Source organism: Macaca fascicularis, chromosome 5 (assembly GCF_037993035.2).
Source record: "Macaca fascicularis isolate 582-1 chromosome 5, T2T-MFA8v1.1".
Lineage (NCBI taxonomy): Eukaryota > Metazoa > Chordata > Mammalia > Primates > Cercopithecidae > Macaca > Macaca fascicularis.
In genome coordinates, this window is record NC_088379.1 from 117,608,252 (window position 1) to 117,628,362 (window position 20,111).

The following is a 20,111-nucleotide window of genomic DNA, read 5'->3' on the forward strand; positions in this document are numbered from 1 at the left end:
TAATTAAGGAAGACATTTTATAAATTTTAGTTTTTATAAATATCTCAAGGTTGATCTTGGCATGTTGTTTCACAGGATACATAACTGAATATCTAACAATTGTGTTTGTATTTAGCTTGTATTAAAATTACACTGTAATATCAAAAAAATTAAAAATAAGCACACAACCAAAGAAAAAAAAACGATAAATTGGATTTTGAAAAAGTTAAAAACTTTTGTGTGTCAAGAAAGTGAAAAGGCAATACACAGAATGGAAGAAAATAGCTGCAGATTATATATCTGATAAAGGTCTAGTGTCCATAATATACAAAGAACTTTTACAACTCAACAATAAAGACAACTCAATTTTAAAATGGTGAAAGGATTCTAATAGACATTTTTCCAAGGAAGATATACAAATGGTCAATAACCACATGAAAAGAAATACTCAACATTTTTAGTCATTAGGGAAATGCATATCAGAACCACAATGAGTACCACTTCACATTCACTAAAATGGCTATATATTTTTTAAAAAACATATTAATAATGAATGTCAGTGTGGAGGTGGAGAAATTGTAACTTTCATAAATTTCTGGAAGGAATGCAAAATGATGCAACCAGTGTGGAAAATACTTGAGCAGTTACTCAAAATGTGAAACATAATTACCATGACCCAGCAATTCTACTCCCAAGAATGTACCTGAGAAAACTGAAAATGTGATCAAACAAAAACTTGTAAACAATTGTTCATAGCACTATTATTCATAATACCCAAATAGTGCAAAAAACCTAAACATCCATCAACTGATCAATGGTTAAACAAAATGTAGTATATTCATAACATGAAATACTTACTCAGCTATAAAAAGGAATAAAGTATTGACATATGCTACAACATGGATGAATCTTGAAAATATAATGCTAAGTGAAAGAAACCAGACACAAAAGACCACATGTGATTCAACTTAAAAGAAATATCCAGATGGGCAAATCCTGACACAGAAAGGAAATTATGGAAAGAGAGAATTTGGGACAAACTGCTAATAAATACAGGATCCGGGGGAAGGAGGGGATGGAAAAGTTCTAGAATTAACTAGTGGTAATAGTTGCACAACTTGGTGACTCTACTAAAAACCATAAAGTGTACACCTTAAACTGGTGAATTTTATACTGTGCAAGGTATATGTCAATTTTTAAAAATACTATTGAAAAAATCAAGCCACATGGATGCAGCTGGAAACCATCATTCTCAGCAAACTATCGCAAGAACAGAAAACCAAACATCACATGTTCTCACTCATAGGTGGGAACTGAACAATGAGATCACCTGGACTCGGGAAGGGGAACGTCACACACCGGGGCCTATTATGGGGAGGTGAGGGGAGGGATTGCACTGGGAGTTATACCTGATGTAAATGACGAGTTGACAGGTACAGCACACCAACAGGGCACAAGTATACATATGTAACAAACCTGCACGTTATGCACATGTACCCTAGAACTTAAAGTATAATTTTAAAAAAAAAAGAAAGAAAGAAAAAGTCAAGCCAGTGAGTACCTTTAGTGAGGTTGGTAATCAAGAAAGAGCTTTGGGAGAGCCCCAAATGGGCTTTGGGAAAGCTGGAGCAGCACTTTTTAAAATGTGGACTGTGGTTATTTGCTTTAAAACAGTTTATTAAGCTGTGTATTTATGCTTTAAGTGCAATTCTGAATGTGTCTTATATTTTATAATAAACAATTTTTAAGAGAAAAAGGTGGAGATCGTAAACTGGCATCTATATATTGTTTCCAAAAAGAAATTAAAGTAGTGAAATTAACATGAAATTTCATTTCTTTGAAAATGAGATAAATCAATGTATATTTAAGGTAATGATTTTTAGTATACTACATACATGTGTTGGTATCATAAACATATTCTTATATTTCAAATAGGTATCTTAAAAGATGTGTATTGTTGCCAAAAGGATTGTTTAAAATTGAAATAAAATCAGAGAAATAAGGATTGGCTACAAATGAGAAACACTAACCTCAAACATTTACAAATAATAAAAAGGTAATTATACACTTCCCTAAAAAGTAAAAACAATGACAAATTAATTTGTAACTAAATCAACAGTTCTGTGGACTGTGGGAAAAAAAGCAGAAAACCAGATAGTTTTATTTGAAAAAATATACACTTAAAAATTATGTGCAGTATATCCAACTTGTATTCTTTGCCCACCCACTTTCCTGTTTCCTTTCCCTTCTCTTTCTCCTCCTCCTCCTCCTTCTCTTTCTTCTTTTATTATTTAATACTCAAAGGGTCAAAAAGGAAAATAGAATAAAGTAGAACAAAGAAAGCAAAAATAAGGAATGTCAAGAGGAAAACTTTTACTTAATTTCACCATTTCTTGACAATAAGTAATGAGTACATTCATAAAAGTTTCTTGTAAATCAAATTACTTTAAATATTCTGGAAAAGTAATTGCAAAAAAGTATACCTAATAATTCTTCTTAAAATGGAGGCATTCTATTACAGCTCAAATAAACATTTCTGAAGTTTGTACAATTGGGATTACTACTCTATACTTATTTAATTTTCCTGAAAAGGATAACTTTGGTAATATGTTTATTGGAGAGATGTATTTTTTTTCCATAATTGAAAATTTTAGTTTCAATTTTGGAAGGTGATATAGTATAATAGTTATGAACTGTCATTCTAGAATCAAATATTGTTTTATATTCTGGTTACATTATCAATAAGCTATGTGATTTTTGGTAAAGTAATTAACTTATTTGTGCTTCAGTCTCCTTATCTTTAAAAAGAACATAATAATAGTACATACAGCATTGGGTTTTTGTGAGGAATAAATGAAATAAATATGTGTTTGTGTGTGGTTGGATGTGCAGAGAGCATCGACAATAAAATTTCAGCACATGATCAGTACTAGTAGAACTAGTAGTAATAATATCTATTACTTCATGTACTATGAATCTTTCTCTAAAAAGTCTACCATACCTATGTGTATTAGTCTATTTTCACACTGCTATAAAGAAATATCTGAGACTGAGTAATTTATAAAGGAAAGAGGTTTAATTGACTCACAGTTCCACATGGCTACGGAGGTCTCCAGAAACTTATAATCATGGCGGAAGCTGAAGGGGAAGCAAGCACCTTCTTCACAAGGCAGCACTGTGCCAGACTCAGTAATTATGTATTGCTTATTATATATTGAACACATATAGCCTTTTGGCTAAGATCAAGTGTAAGATACATTAAATTATATTATTACTAGTCAATATCTGGCTATAAAGTCATAAAACATTTACCAAAAATTGATACTAATATTAAGCCTTTCTGAGAGAGTCCTATTGAATTTCCATAAATAAGAGGAAAACTTAAATGAAAGTTTGATATTTTAACATCTGTGACATTCAATCAAAACAATTCAGTGGCAATGTAACTAGAATGGCCCATATAACTGGCTTGGAATGCATGTTTGGTCATGTCTTGTATATTTCCATGGAATCACTCTTTCCCCCACTTGCCTGTATTAATAGAAAATCCATTATCTGTCTCTTGAGACCTACCCTTTCCCATTCTGAGTCCAGTAGCTTACTCACTCTAAACGCCTGGCTGATAGAGAAAAGCTTCCTTGGCTCAGCACAGCTGTTGTTTCTTTCATTGCCACTAGATGTCGCTGTTGAAACCTAATATACATTCACAATCTGATGGCGGTGGCATGTCTATCCCCAGCAAAATCCTTTCCAGACCCAGACCTTGTATAACTGCACACTTGAGTGTAAATTAGGGCTCTTTAATCTCCTACTCAGATGTCCAGTTTTCTTCTCAAAGCATGAATATCAGGCTACAGTGGCTGAGTCTAGAAGGGTTTATACAGCCCTAGTAATAGATTATGCCAGAACCAACTCACCCCATGACCTGCAAGCAAAGGGGCACCAGTTCAAATATGTCTCCTTGATATGTTTTGTTTATCCATACTGTGTTTGAAATTTCATGTAAAAATTTTCACACAGGCCGGGCACAGTGGCTCATGCCTGTAATCCCAGTACTCTGGGAAGCCATGGTGGGAAGATCACTTGAGGTCAGGAGTTTGAGAACAGGCTGACCAACATGGTGAAACCTCCTCTCTACTAAAAATACAAAAACTTAGTTGGGCGTGGTGGCGTGTGCCTGTAATCCCAGCTACTCGGGAGGCTGAGGCAGGAGTGAGGTGGCAGTGAGCTGAGATCACACCACTGCACCCCAGCCTGGGTGACAGAGCCAGACTGTCTCATTAAAAAAAATTATTTTAATTTATAAAAATTGTTCACACAAACAAACTGGATCTCTAGTTTTTCTTACTGCAATACTGAGCTCCTATCTGGCACAGCAACACCATCTGGAACTGAATCGCGGTAGCATCTCTCACCTCCTCCATATCAGATTGCTCAAGGCAAGCACTTCGCTGCAGTGCCCTCAACTCCACATTCCCTGATGCTGGCTGTTACCTGCCACAGCCAATTGAATGTATGGTGCCTGTTCTAGGCCCTGATGGCTGTCCAAGAGCAAAAATCCAGGGTCCACCTTTTCTCACAGGTTTTCCTATGTAGGTCTGTGGTCCTTACCTGCCACTACATGTGAGTCCAGGATACTTTTGTCCATCAGAGAAGTCTCCAGGACCTTTCCTCCGAAAAGACTCACTGACCCCCAACCACCCAGTGACAAGCTCTGCAGACAAGACCAGCCACATAATTTGCAAAGCCCAATGCAAATGGAAATTCAGGACCTTTTGTTCAAAAGTCAGGAAAAGAGTGTCAGTAAAAGTACTACATATTACATTTTTTCCTTTCTTCCACAGTGTCTCTCTCTCTTCTCATGTCATGGTGATTTTTATTTGCTATTTAAAGTTGTGCTTCCTCAGGCATGGGAATACTTGCAGGGCAAGTACAGACCTTCACAGGTACCCAGGGGCCCTGCCTGTGACCCTACATGTAGCCCATGACCTCTCTGCATCCACCAAACTAACAGGCTGTGCCCTACTCAGGGTAGAAAGGTCACTCTCCTTTTCCCACAGTTCCATGGCCCCACTGTCGCAACCCATAGTGAATAGGCAACCACCGCGGAACAGGAACCTCCATGCCATGCATTCAGTGTCTGGATGAGGTGGGCCAAAGACTTTCCTGCCAACTCACTCACCAAATGTACTGTGGAGTTGCCAGCCTGGGGCAGGGACAGCCACCACCTTGCCCTGCCCGGAGATGCTGTGGGGCACACATCGACCCTGAACCTCCCATATCTGTGCGCAAGTTCCCATTAGAGAAAAAGGCAATGGAAGAGTGTTGCCCATCTCAGCCCCAATACTCTTGAGGTGACCACCTCAAGCAGGCACATCAGTTAATGGGGTGCAAGCAGAGAGGAAGAGGCAGGGTGAGGCCAGGGTGTGAGGGCATAGGAAGCAGGCAGCCATGAACCCATCCTGGGGAAGTGGGAGGAGGGGTGACCAGGAGGGAGCTGAGGCTCCATGTAACTGGCTCATGCTCCATTGTTCCATCGGACCTCACTGACGAAAATACAGATTCTAAAATAAAACTACAAGGAATGTCATGACAGAAAATGCTGAGCATTAAGCCCCATTATGGGGCCCTTCTGAGCTGGGGATCCTGTGTGACTGCACTGTTCTCACACCCTAAGGCTGCTGTCAGCAGACAGTGGGATCTGAAGAGAAGAAACTCTGAAGTGACAAACATTTTGTTATACTCTTCCTCCAGGGTCATGGGGACCTACTTACCATATGTTTCAGAACCTAGTGGGGCACTCAAGTGACTCTTCTCTGAAGAAGAAAAGTTGATTTATTCTGTGCACCTAGCGTAAAGGTGGCTGGCAGTTTCTTCATATACATGGTGTCCGACACGGTGGAGCCCTACGACGCCACTCTCAGTCCACCAGCTCATAGAAAACACAAGCGAGACCTTTTGCGTTGATAATTAAGCTCTCTCTGACATCTGCTTCAGACTCCTAAAGTTACCCACACCCAACTATGGTGACCTGAACCACCTGGTGTCTGCCACCATGAGTGGGTTCACCACCTGCCTGCACTTCCCAGGCCAGCTGAATGCTGACCTTGGGAAACTGGCCATAAACATGGTCCCATTTACCCGCCTGCACTTCACGCCTGGCTTTATCCTGCTGACCAGCTGGGGCAGCCAGCAGTACCGGGTCTTGATGGTGGTTGAGCTCACCCAGCAGACGTTTGATGCCAAGAGTGTGCTGACTGCCTGTGCGACCCCTGCAAAGCTGCTACCTAATGGCAGCTGCCATTTTCAGGGGCCACATGTCCTGGAGGGAGGTGGATGAGCAAATGCTTAACAGCCAAAACTAGAACAGCAGCTACCTTGCTGACTGGATCCCCCACAATGTGAAAACAGCTTTCTGTGACATCCCACCCCCAGGGCTAAAAATGTCTGCTGCCTTCACTGGCAACAACATGGCCATCCAGGAGCTGTTCAGATGCATTTCAAAGCAGTTCACTGCCATGTTCAGGCACAAGGCCTTCTTGCCCTGGTGATTCGGTGAGGACATGGATGAGGTGGAATCCACTGAGGCCAAGAGCAACAGCAACAACCTGATGTTCGAGTACCAACAGTACCAGGAGGAGGGAGAGTTTGAGGAGTGGGCCCAGGAGGAGGTGGCCTAGTAGAGCCTTCTGTTAGATAGAAGTGACATGAATTCTTGATTTACTCCCAGTGTGTTCTATGAAAGCCATGTCTTTCTGTGTGTGCACTTGCTGTGTGTTCACCTGCATTAAAGCATTTTCATAGCAAAAAAGAAAAAGTTATCTAAGTTATGAAAGTTTTGCATCACCAAGCACAGTAGTTAGGCAAAGAAAATCCTCTAAGAAATTCACACTTTTTGAAGAGGGTGATTAAATCATTAGTAAGATAAAATAACAGCAACGATAATAAAAGCATTGACACCTTCCCAAGCAACAGTGTTGCCACAGAGGAAAGCAACTCGCAAGTACATTTGTGCTCATTCAGATATGATTACTGCTCTTTGCTTTTAACTGGATTTGGTAGAAAAGAAAACTAATATAAATACATGTTTTTAAAAGTGTCCAGTGAAGAAAAAAGGGAAATATAGTATATTTTATTGTGGGAAGTTATCAACTTATATTGGCCAAAATCTTCTGAAGATCACCAAGTAAAAGAATAGTAAACCAGTCGGGTTACAACTTAATGAGGAGCCTCAGCTTTTCTTTCCCAGAACACAGACTGGTAAGGAGAAGAGATAACTATTTTCTTCCATTGTTTCCCTCCTCTTTTCATCTAAGCACATTACACTGAATATTCTGTTAGATTATATCACCCTGGACTTTACCTCCTCTTTCTTCTTTCAACAGCATTATGTTAGCACATTTTATACCGAGCATATTTTACTATGCTCCTGATTCATAAGTATATTATTTGAATTTATTGTTTTGTTGATGTCAACATTGAGATTATCACAGTTTCATTAAGCATATTTCATGCTGCAGTGTGTTTTGGTCACTGGCTCAGGTTATAGCAATAAGGATTCTAGAAAAATAACAAATATATTAGTTTTATGTGGCATAAATCACTGTGCAAACATTCAATTTTATTTCACGGTGTGTTTATTATTCCATCATTCCCTCCCATGATGTTAATAGTTTAAATTTTAATACATGGATGCAACATACAATACACAAGTTGTTTCATTTGGCTATTTCAATATAAGAAAACAAATAAAAATGAAAGGGAAGTTTTTGCCATCTGCTACTTTGAAGAACTATTATTAATGCATAATCTAATTATTGTACAACTATGTGGTTCTTGGCCTTTATGTTACTTTATCTTTTTGTGAAAAAAAAAAAAATGCTTTAAAAAACTTCTACCTTCAAAGAGCTCTGGAGTCCTCAATTCCAGGGGCTTCAGCATGCTTCAGTAACTGTCTAACCTCGTCAATTCCAGTGCATTCAATACACTTTAGTAAATCCCTCCCATCGCCCTGCTTTGAACCTTGTCTTCAACTCTAACATTAACCCCAAAATACTACTCTCTGACAAGTTCTTACCTTGCCAGCCCTTGCCTCATCCATTGATCCTTCCTGACCTCAAGTCCTTCCCTGCCATCCAGGACACTACGGTTTACCACTTGGCATATCATTTCTCTCTAACAAGTTTAATTCTCTAGAGCATGTGTTTGATTTCATAGGCACTAATAAACAATTTCTCAATTTTTTAATTGGTCTTTGTCCTTCTTTCTTACGTACTCACTTACCGTTCACTGTAAGCTCCCAATCTAACCCTGATCTCCTCCTTCTCAGCAGATGGTCTTGCCTTAGATACCACTGAATACTTAGTGAAGTCTCAACCATCTTCTTTTTCTCGTCTATGCTCAGAGTAAGAGGTATGTCTCTTCCCCATTGATTCTCTACTTTTCTCATCATCTCAGGCCTCCCACAACTTCCCCTTCCCTCTCCTTCGAGAGCTTCCCCAACTGCCCTCTCCTGTGTGTTCAACCTCTTCCCCTTACTGGGTCTGTTTTTCACATTATAAGCATGCTCAACTTTGTTCACCTTAAAACAATGCAACGAAAGACACCTTCTGATCCCACAATACCTGACCAGTTTCTCTAACACACACAGGGCTTACATTTCACGTCTTATTTTCCCTATCTCACCCTCATGCTACCTCTCTTCACCTAGTTAAATCCAACTCTTCTTTTGGATATCAGGGCACGTATCAAACCTTGAGGAAATTATCCTGACTGCCCAAGCCTGATCAACTTCCATTGCCAAACACTTGCAATGAACTGTTCAGAGAATTGTTGTAATTTTAATTATACATATGTTAACGTGATTCATTTATTAACTTTTATTCCCATTACTCTTTAAGCTTTCAGAGAGCAGGCACCATATTCTTTTAGAACAGCATTTTACCCTCAGTGTATTATACAGATCCTAGAATATATTTGGTGTTTGACAAATATTTATAAATAAGTGGATATGTTCATTGATTGTATCTCTTAAATCCTCTTCTAAAAGTATATTGTAGTTCATCCATTGCTCTGGTATGCATGTGGGTGTCCCTTAAAATTTGTATGTTGGAAATTAACTCCCAATGTGATAGTACAGCCTTTAGGAGGTGATTAGGAGGTACAGCATTTAGGAGGTGATTAAGTCATGAGGCCTTTGCCTTTATGAATAAAATTAGTACTTTTATGAAAGAGGTTGAAGGGAGCTGCCTTGCCCTTCTGCCATGTGAGGACACAGCAATAAAGTGCCACTAATGAAACAGAGAATGAGCTCTCACCAGATACCAAATCTGCCAGTACCTTGATCATGAATTTCCCAGTCTCCAGAACTGTGAGCAATAAATTCTGTTGTTGAAAAATTACCTTATCTAAGGTATTTTGTTATAGCAGCAGGAATAGAGTAAGACATATTCAGAAAAACAAATATGAGTCTTTCAGCAAAATAAAACACCTAATTTTGTCTTCATATTAGTAATGCTAAAAGGCAAAAAGCATGCACAGTGAGAAAAAAAAAAAAGGCATTGGCTTAAGGATTGGGAAGCCAACTCCCAGTTTGTCTGCCATGCTTAACCTCTTACACATTGGGAAACAGACCTAGATTATTTGAAGGTTCTTCTGAAACCATCTAATTTTCAGAATATTGCCCATTAATGCAATTAATGAACTATTTCAGAAGAAAACTTAGAAAACTGTATTATTTCTCAAGAAATATTTTGAAATTATTTGTATCTATTGATCACCTACTTAACAAGTGTTAATTTGGCCTACGGACTTGCTTTTAACTATGCACTAGCTCATACATGCATAGCGACCAACAACCTGGATATAACTACTTTAAGATGCCACATAAAAGGTTTCCCTTACCACGAGGAAACACAGCCAGCCCAATTCCAAATACACATGGAAACTAGAACTTGGATACCATTTATTTCTCTGGTGAAAAGATGAGGAATATGTTGTGAAAAATGATGACAGAGTGTCCATTTCTGATGGGGAATTTTGACACCCTATTAATAATCAATTTTTCATGGATTTTCCATTTGTCTTTTTCCCAGAAGATGCAGTTATAGCTTTTTCCACAGTGGTTTTAAAAATGTGTATTTTCTAATAACCTTCTATTTTTATAATGTATCTTTCATCAAACTGTCTGCTTTGGCTTTGTCTAAAGTAAAGGATGAAAAAAAAAACTTGCTTAAAAATTTTCAATAGAGTTTAACAAGATAAATTCCTGAGGTAGGTTTCATCTGGGATTCCTATTTCTAGAGACTTCACCATGTGGAAAGATGCTCTAAACTGATAATTATGTAAACCTAAAGGAAAACATTAGGCTGAACATATGTAGCTGGACTTTCAACAAAGTATTCAATTATGTTTTATAAAAGTAATGTCACTAAGGAAAAGAGAGAGAGTCCTTTTTTAAGTCCTTGTAAGTAATTGTATAAGTTCTCACATTCAGAGTACCAATATTTACTAAATTTCCTACTGGCATTTAGCAATAAGGCTTACTATTAAAAAAGGAGAGGTACCTCAGCAAAATATTCAGGTTGTAAATGTTTCGGGAATTAGGGAGTTGGTAGGTGGTTAATAAAACAAGAAGATGCATAGCTAAGGAAGAAGCAAATGAAGCAGCAGCTGTTAGTGTTTTTCATAGTCAGCATATAAGCCAAAGAATGTGGTTTATAATTATGATGTATGCAAGGATTTGTCTAGAAAGACACATTATGGTAAGGCCTACATCAAAATAAGATCAGAAAAACCTTTTCTAGTGGTAGCTATACATCACTAACCTACCAACAAAGGTACTAACTTCAACTTGCCTTGAGACTCAGCCCATGTCAAACAAGAATCCTCTTTTGAAGATTAAAATCAGGCAGCATTCACCAGCTCAGCTGGTGCTTTTTTTTGGAGACAGGCTCTCTCCCCATTACCCAGGCTGGAGTGCAGTGGCACAATCTCAGCTCACTGCAACCTCCCCCTCCTGGGTTCAAGGGATCCTCCCACCTCAGTCTCCCAACTAGCTGGGACTACAGGCATGTGGCATCTTGCCCAGCTAATTTTCATATTTTTTGTAGAGACAGGCTTTCACCATGTTGCCCAGGATGGTCTCAAACTCCTGGGCTCAAGCAATCCACGAGCCTCAGTCTCCCAAAGTGCTGGGATTACAGGCATGAGTCACTGTGCCCAGTCTAACCTGATGCTTAAATCCAAGTATCGAGTATGGTGGCTTCTCGAAAAGTTTTAAGTATGGAATTACCACATATGGAATATAGTCCATGGAAATTCAACTTGACTTGAATTTGAAATATATATCTATATATGCATACACACTTGTTTTATATGTGCACCATTCAAAGTTGGTGTTTATTGACAGGATGTTTCTATTACTCACATGAAAAAGAGTTTGTGAGGCTTTTAGGTACACCCACCTGCACTGCTTACCTTGCAAACTCACCCCAACCTCTTTCTTGCCTGTATGGATAGTCCTATTTACATTTCATATACCAGAGAAAGCCTAAGTAATTTGTTACTTTAAAAAAAAAAAGATGACATTTATTGGCAAGGCCCCAACATTATTAATTTATGAGAGAAGGCTATAGTAACTTATCCAAGAAGGGCACATGTCTTCTTCCCCGTCTTCCTTGACCACATTTGTGGCTGTGTTTCCTCCTTCCCTGAATGCTTAAGGCTATAGTAACTTATCCAAGAAGGGCACATGTCTTCTTCCCCGTCTTCCTTGACCACATTTGTGGCTGTGTTTCCTCCTTCCCTGAATGCTTAGTATCCCCATGATCCTGGAGGAAAAACGACTCATCTGCTCAAAGGTGAATGTTTCAGAGTATTTATTATTTGAGACCTGGCTGACTTGTATTTACAGCTTTTCCTGTGATTTTTGTTTTATTCAGAGTTTCCTGAGCATGATCTTTTTCATCTCTCCTGACTTGGCAATGATATTATTTCAAAGGAAATGTCCCCCCTCAAACACTACTTTCCTGATGAGTGCCTATTTGTCCTTAAAGTCCAAGTTAATAAGAAACCCCCTCATAGAAGCTCTTCAGGGTCCTTCTTTCCATCTCTCATTGGGTTAATCACTCGCATATCTGCGCTCCCAGGGTATCTCGACCCAGACATCTATGGCTGCACTTTCCCCACCACATTGCAATGTCCTTCCACTCAGAGAGGAGGGAACTGTGCACTTCCCTACTAGACTGTTGCTCTTCTCCCATGTAGAGAATTTTTTGTCTCTATATTATCTGCACATAAAACAATGCCAAGAACTAATAGATCCCCAATTAATGTTTGTTCAATGTTGATTATTTGAATTGTAACAGGTTGTCTATTATATTACTAGAGGAGCTGAGATTTAAATCCAGGCCTGTTGTATCCAAAGCACATGATATCTCCCCTCCAACATATGATCTGTGTATCTGTTCACTAAGCCTCATTTTTTTCTTCCTCCTGACCACACAACTAGAGTTAATCTTCCAGTCACAAATAAACAAAAGTAAAATATGCCACTTTAAGGCCTGGCTTCTAAAAATAACTCCTCCCAATCTTGTACCATTTATTTCTTCCTTTGTTTTCTAGCTAGATTTAGAAGACCCAATAGAGGAATCCAAGACCCTAGTAAGTGGCAGAGCCATCAGATAGAAAAAGTCTGGGCTACTGAGTCACCACATCGAGGAAGCTAACAATATCCTAGTAGAAATATTGTGTGAGCAAAAAAAGAATACTGTATGTTAGTTATTAAGCTGCTAAAAATCTTGAAGCTTTTATTCAGCAGTTAGCCTACCCTGATTAATACACTACCAGAATTATAATTTTTATAACCGTTTTCCGATTTTTAAAAGCTACATGTACACTCTAGAAAATTTAAAAATAGAAAATAATAAAGAAGAAAAAGAATATTCACTACTCAGAGATGAACATAGTTTCATATTTTTGTTATACATTATACATTTTATCAGTCTTTTTTTTTTTTTTTTTTTTTTTTTTTTTTTTTTTTTTTTTGAGACGGAGTCTCACGCTGTTGCCCAGGCTGGAGTGCAGTGGCGCGATCTCGGCTCACTGCAAGCTCCGCCTCCCAGGTTCCCGCCATTCTCCTGCCTCAGCTTCCTGAGTAGCTGGGACTACAGGCGCCCGCCACCGCGCCCGGCTAATTTTTTTGTATTTTTAGTAGAGACGGGGTTTCACTGTGGTCTCGATCTCCTGACCTTGTGATCCGCCCGCCTCGGCCTCCCAAAGTGCTGGGATTACAGGCTTGAGCCACCGCGCCCGGCCACATTTTATCAGTCTTAATGGGCAGCGGAGGAGTTAGATATAGTAGAGAGAACAAAGAGATGTTATTTAAAAGACTGAAATGGCAGTTTTCTTAGAGAAGAGCCCTATCTTTTGTTCCTTAATAAATTATTTCATTGTGAAGTGATGGTCCCCAGGATGTAGTATAGTAAGCAGAAGAATGGCAAAATTAAATTGTTTTGCCTAATAAGTAAAAGGATTTTGAGACTTTCTGGGAAATGAAAGAGCCAAAGAGAGAAGTGAGAGAGAAGCCAGGAAGAAGTTCTCAGTGTTGGGAATTCCCTAGAGGCATTCAAGAACAAGAATGTCTAGCATCTAGTCTTACATTGCTTGCCATGTGTCCTGCTATCCCATAATGCAAATCCCTTGCTGTGACATCCCTGGATGTTTAATGAATTCTCATCTATGTGAATGTTGATATGAGTTGTGTTTTAAGAAAACTGAGGGAAAGGGCAAGAAGTGAGAACATAATAGAAAGTAGAATCTCAGCAGGACTTCAGAGGAAGAGATGACAATGAAAAACATAAGACCCCCTCCCTCCTAAATAACCTTATGTACATTTGCCCAAACTTTTCATGTTTCTTTTCTAATACACTTTTAATAGCTGCATGCTATTGCAGCATATGACCACTCCGGCACTGACTTAACCCTCCCTATATGATGCATTTACATTCCTTTCAGTTTTTCACTGTTAAACATAGTTCCTCAGCAAACATCCTCATACATAAAATTTGGGTCCAGGCCCATTATTTCTCGGCTTAGTCAAGGCTCCCTTTGTTTAAAGAACAAAAAATCACTCAAATATATAGAAAAGAACTTAAGTTAAAAAGTGAAACTTAATATAAGGATCCGGGGTTATTACAAAAAACCCACAACCTTAGGTAATTAGCCTCATGAGGAACTGGAAACGCCGGATGTAAAATCACCAGAAATTGCCATCTCTGTCACTTCCCTCAGAAGACACTCATTTTCACTTTCTGCCTGTATCTGTGTGTATGAGAGAGAGATGCAATTTAAAATTCATATTTATATGCAATAAATAACAGATACACAGTAGGCTCTGATAGCAATCTCCAAATCCTTCTAACTAAGAAACTGCTAAATGTCACATAACTAACACAACTAGGTTTTTTTCCTTATGTGTTCTGTGTCTTATGCTTATACCTCCTTTTCCTACATACATTCTTATTCTAGGTCTTAGTCTGTGATGAAGCGAACTACTTCTTACTTTGAAAGTGCACCCAGTCATTCCTTACTTATCAACACCAGAAATGATACTCGCTTCTTCCACCCCATCTTTCTCACCCGAGTGCTTTGTCCATGTGGGATGATCCTTACATTTCACAAAAGCACTTTCTTCAGTTTCAGGGGGTGGGGCAGTGGCAGGGGTCTGCATCTTCTCCAAAATCCTATTTGCCTTTGATGCCCACATTGGGATCTGGAGTCTTGCAGGTTCTTGATTTCATCTCTGTTCCCTCCTATAATTTTTCAAGTCTTATTTGTGGTCTATGGAAATGTTTGCCTTGTTTTGAGTTCGGCAGGTACTTCCACATACCTTCTTATAAAACTTGTCTAGCATTGCTGTTTGTTTGAAGCAGAGAGGATGTGTCATAGCCTGAATTCATTGTGCTGTCCACTGATAACTCTTCCCTTCCTTGTATCTAGTGGCTTTCTCTCCTACCCAAGCTCACTGACATGCGAGTCTTTCCCTCAGGTCCAGAGAAAGGAGGCATAGGCTGGGTGATACTACAAAAAATGCCTCTTCGTAGCCTTAAGATAAATCCCTGGAGGTAGAATTCTGTCGCAAGGATATGAACACTTTAAAGTTTTTGGTATATATTATAAAATTGCCCTCTTGGATGGTTAAATCCAGTTATGCTTCTACTGGCATGAGATAGTAGCCAGCATTAGGTCCTCTTAGGAGCTGTGAGTAGTAATTGGCATTTATTCAACATTACCTCTGATGAGGTCAGAGTCCTGCATTACCTTCCTCTTTCATTATGGTCATCCTTCAGGGAAAGCAATGCTGACATAATAATGTGGCCCTTCCTGAATGTTGATCCCAGAGCTCTCTTCCTGATACTCTGCATTTTTGGACTGCCTTCATGTTCTTACATAAACGCAGATGGGCATATAGGATGCCTAGCCATTACTACCTAGAACCTGTGGTCTAAGTAGTAGTAGTTTAGTACAAATTTTACCAGAAAATCTAATACTAGCTCCAGGTTGCACAGCTTTCTAAAAGCATATAGGCATGTGTGTTAGTCCATTTTCTATTGCTATAAAATAATACCTGAGACTGGGTAATTTATAAGGAAAAAAGGATTATTTTGGCTCATGGTTCTGCAGGCCATACAAGAAACACGGTGCCAGTATCTGCTTTTGGTGAGGCCTCAGGAAGCTTCCAGTCATGGCAAAAGGCAAATGGGGAGCCAGCATATCATAGAGCAAGAGAGAAAGCAAGAGTGGAGGCAGGTGCCACCCTTTTTAAACAACCAGATCTCATGTGATCTAATAGAGTGAGGACTTACTCATTACCTTGCGGGCAGTATCAAGTCATTCATGAGGGATCTGCCCCTATAACCCAAACACCTCCCACCCTCAACATTTGAAGGTCACATTTCAACATGAGATCTGGAAGGGACAAAACACCCAAACCATACCAGCACGTGTTTATACATTTTTATTATTTATGATGTCTGGAATAAGCACTAGGGCCTTAAAAGGAATGTTGTGAGAATACTCAATGTCAAATTCGGGTGAAGTAGCTTTCTAAAGGCAACGTTTATAACCACTCAAAGCAATTATGCTGGAATTTTAAAGGACTGTGTTTGGGATACAAGAGACCCGGTCAACTCCCACTGACATGTCCCCTAACCTGGCTGAGCCTTGTCCTGGACATGCAGAGCCAACGATCCACATCTTTATCTATAAGCAATTAGGAAGCAATATCCACTTAGCATACCCAGCCTGATAGCTCCTTGGTTTTGTATATAAAGAATGCATTGTGAGAATGTATTCTTTGTACTTTTCTCAACAAATAATAGTTATATATAAATTGGTGTCAAAGGGCCCATTTCCGCCAAGCTTTTATGGGACTGCTATTTGCAGACATCGTCTCATCAAATCCTCATAACACCTGAGCAAATATTTTTATTCTTCCCATTTCACAAATGAGAAAACTGAGGGTACTGACCTGACAAACAACCAGTGTAAATTGTACAGTGGAAGTTTGTGGCTTCTGCCTGTAGGCTCAATTTTCCCCTGCTCATGGTATTTGCATGTGGATTTTGTTTAAAAGCAAGTTCTTCTTGTCAGTCAGAATGCAGGTGGTGTGAACTCCACATTACCTTTGGGGGTGTCCATGTAACTCAGAGCAGACCAACCCATCTTCTGATCACAGAGAATGGTTCAGGGAAGGGCTCTATTAGAAGGGAATAACTCCTTCCTTAAGCTTGATATTCCCCTTACATTTTAAGGACGTTCAAACATCGTAATCACTCCTCTTTTCTCACTGAGTTCAAGAGGAGGTATACAGAGGTATCTAGTTCTTACAGTAGGGAAGAAAATACTGGGCATATTCCTAGGCCCAGCATTGGAAAATACGTATGCAACTCCATGTATTTTCTCAAGAGCTAGGTCTGTGGGAACGTAGAGTTCTGCTTTGTTTGGCCAGGGGCAGGCTAAGTAAACCCTTAGTGGGGGAAGGAAAGGCTGCAGGAAAGACTGGAGCCAGTCTAACACTGTCATAACCAGTGACTAATCTACAATATTCTCAAGTTATTATTAAACTCACTTAAACTCTAAGATTATCCTCTACATTATCTTTCACCAGCAACAAGAGTGATGTTTCGTATCTCTGCCTTATTGAGCCAGACAAGTACATGGCCCAATCAGAACTGATTCTCAAGTTTTTGCAGGGGGAATAGGGCAGAGGGGAGGAAGGCATGTGCTTTCCACAGGACTTGAATGGGAAAGGATGGAGCCGGTACATTTAGGGGCTGCCAGAGGAAGGCGGGCCAAGTCAAAGAGAAGAGCCAGGTCCTGCTGACATTGGATGAGTTCCTGAAACCAGTTATTCCTGAAGACCTCTCTATAATTTAGACTTCCAAATTGATTATCCAATAAATTTTATTTTTTGCTTAAGCTGGTTTGAGTTGGATTTTCAGTCACTTCCAATAAAAAGAGTTAATACACAGAAATTATCAAAAGGATATTAGGTAAAAAGGCATAAGGTTAATGTTATTGGAGCTTGGTGAAGGAAGTTCAGGCTTGGGATGAACTTCATGGAGAAGCTCTTACTTCGGATCAGCTAAAGACACGATCATTTGATAATTTGCGTAATGGGTACAATGTACATTACTCTGGTGGTAGATTAAAAGTTGAGACTTTACCACTATGTAATATATTCATGTAACAAAATTGCACTTGTACCCCTTATATTTATACAAATAAAAATTTTTTAAAAGACATACTCATTGAGTACTATTGTATACTAAGATATCAAAATGAATAAAATAAAGTCTCTATTTGCAAGTTATTTCCTGTTATTTAGTAGGGGAGGATGACCCCATAAAAGATAGTTTCCATGCTAGGTGGTAGGTTCAGCAGCACAGTGTTATGAAGGCACACAGTAAGAGCACATCGCCCATGCATAGATGCTGGAGGGAAGATTTGTCAGAAGATGACACCTGAACTGCTTAATGAAAGGTGAATAGAAGTTAGCTATGAGGAGATGGCAGGGTAGAGCTTTCCAGACAAAAGGAAATTAAGCTGCTCAGGCAGAAAAGTATAAAATAATATGATGTTGGGAGACAGAATGGTGCTGACTTTGGATTGTTGGGTCTTGAAGGATGAGGAGGAAGCTGTGAGCATATGGTATGTATCTAGAGCATATGGTATGTATCTAGAGCATCTGATTCACACAAGAGAGGAGCTGGAAACACACTAGAAAAGTACATTGTCATGAGACTGTAGAGAATCCTAAATGCCAAGATAGGCAATAAAATTTGACATTATAATAAGTGATAAGCTAAAACTGATGCAGTGCTTTCAGCAGAGAATTCTATGATTAAAAACAAAGTTTTAGAAAAAGCAATCTGGCAATAGTGTAGAGAACGAATTGGAAGATAAAATGCGAACTAGAAGACTAGTCCAACTGAGAGGTAATGAGTATCACTGAGGAAGCAAGGACCTGACCTGATGTAGTGGAAATGAAATGAGGATGGATAAAAGAAGGAAAGTTAACTATTAGTATTTACTCCAATTTTATAATGTTTGGCTTAAAAGTAGGCATCATGAAAAAAATTTTCTGCTCTCTTTGTTTGGTGGTTTATATATGAATATGTTTTTTCTCTATAGAGTTCATAAATTCCTCTAGAGCAGGGACCATGCTGGTTCTTTGTGTTTCTCTTGGTGCACAGTCGGTATTTAATCCATATTAGAGACTTTAATTGAATTCTCAAATTGGTTTTTGCTAGTTTTATTGTTTTTCATCTTCTTCAAATATGTGTCTATGTTTAATTGACAAAGTTATATTGTTTGCATTGTTTTAAGAGTCCATTTAAAAATGAATTCTCTTTTCCTGGACCACTGGTCCAGGAAAGAGACTGCACAGTGATTACATTGTTGTTTACCAAAGAACTATAAGAATATATATAATCCCATTTACCTGTTTGAGTCTCCCAAGGTGAAAAATGAGATTATTATTTTGAAAAACACCTGGATGCTGGGATAACTGGAGAGCCATATGCAGAACAATGAAACTGTATATCTTTCATCCTATATGAAAATTAACTGAAAATCTATTAAAGATTTAAATGTAAGACCTCAAACTGTAAGAATCCTAGGAGAAAACTTAGCAAAAACTATTCTGGACATTGGCATTGAGAAAGATTTTTTGGCTAAGTCCTCAAAAGCAATTGTGACAAAAACAAAAATTGACAAGTAGAGCCTAATTAAACCAAAGAGCTTCTGCACAGCATAAATAAATAAATTAAATTAAATTAAATCTATCAACAGAGTAAATAGACAACCTACAGAATGGGACAAAATATTCACAAACTATGCATCTGACAAAGGTCTAGTATCCAGAATCTGTAAGCATCTTAAACAATTCAACAAGCAAAAAACAAACAGTCCTATTAAAAAGTGGACAAAGGACATGCACAGATACTTCTCAACCGAAGACATCCAAGCTGCCAACTAACATATGAGAAAAATACTCAACATCACTGATCATCAGAGAAATGCAAACCAAAACCATAATGAGATATACCATCTCACACCAGTCAAAATGCTTATTATTAAAAAGTCAAAAAACAGCAGACACTAGTGAGGCTGTGGAGTAAAGGGAATGCTTATTCACTATTGGTGGGAATGTAAATTAGTTCAGTCACTGTGGAAAGCAGTTTAAAGATTTTTCAAAGAACTAAGAGCTGAACAACCACTCAACCCAGAAATCCCATTACTAGCTATATGCCCCAAAGAAAATAAATCATTCTACCAAAAAGACACTATGCACTCATATGTCATTGCAGCACTATTCACAATAGCAAAGACATGAAATCAAACTAGATGTCCATCAGCAGTTGATTAGATGAGGAAAATGCGGTACATATACACCATGGAAAGTTATGCAGCCTTAAAAAGAATGAAAGCATGTCCTTTGCAGCAATATGGATGCAAATGGAGGCCATTATCCTAAGCAAATTAATGCAGAAACAGAAATCAAATACTGCATGTTCTAACTTACAAGTGGGAGCTGAACATTGGGTACTCATGGACATAAAGATGGG

The 20,111-nt window shown here is 38.7% G+C and overlaps 1 pseudogene; it reads left to right on the forward strand.

Moving 5' to 3' along the window:
- The first annotated feature begins 5,862 nt into the window (after positions 1–5,862).
- On the forward strand, positions 5,863–6,659 carry LOC102138153 (tubulin beta 8B-like; annotated as a pseudogene).
- Positions 6,660–20,111: the final 13,452 nt, after the last annotated feature.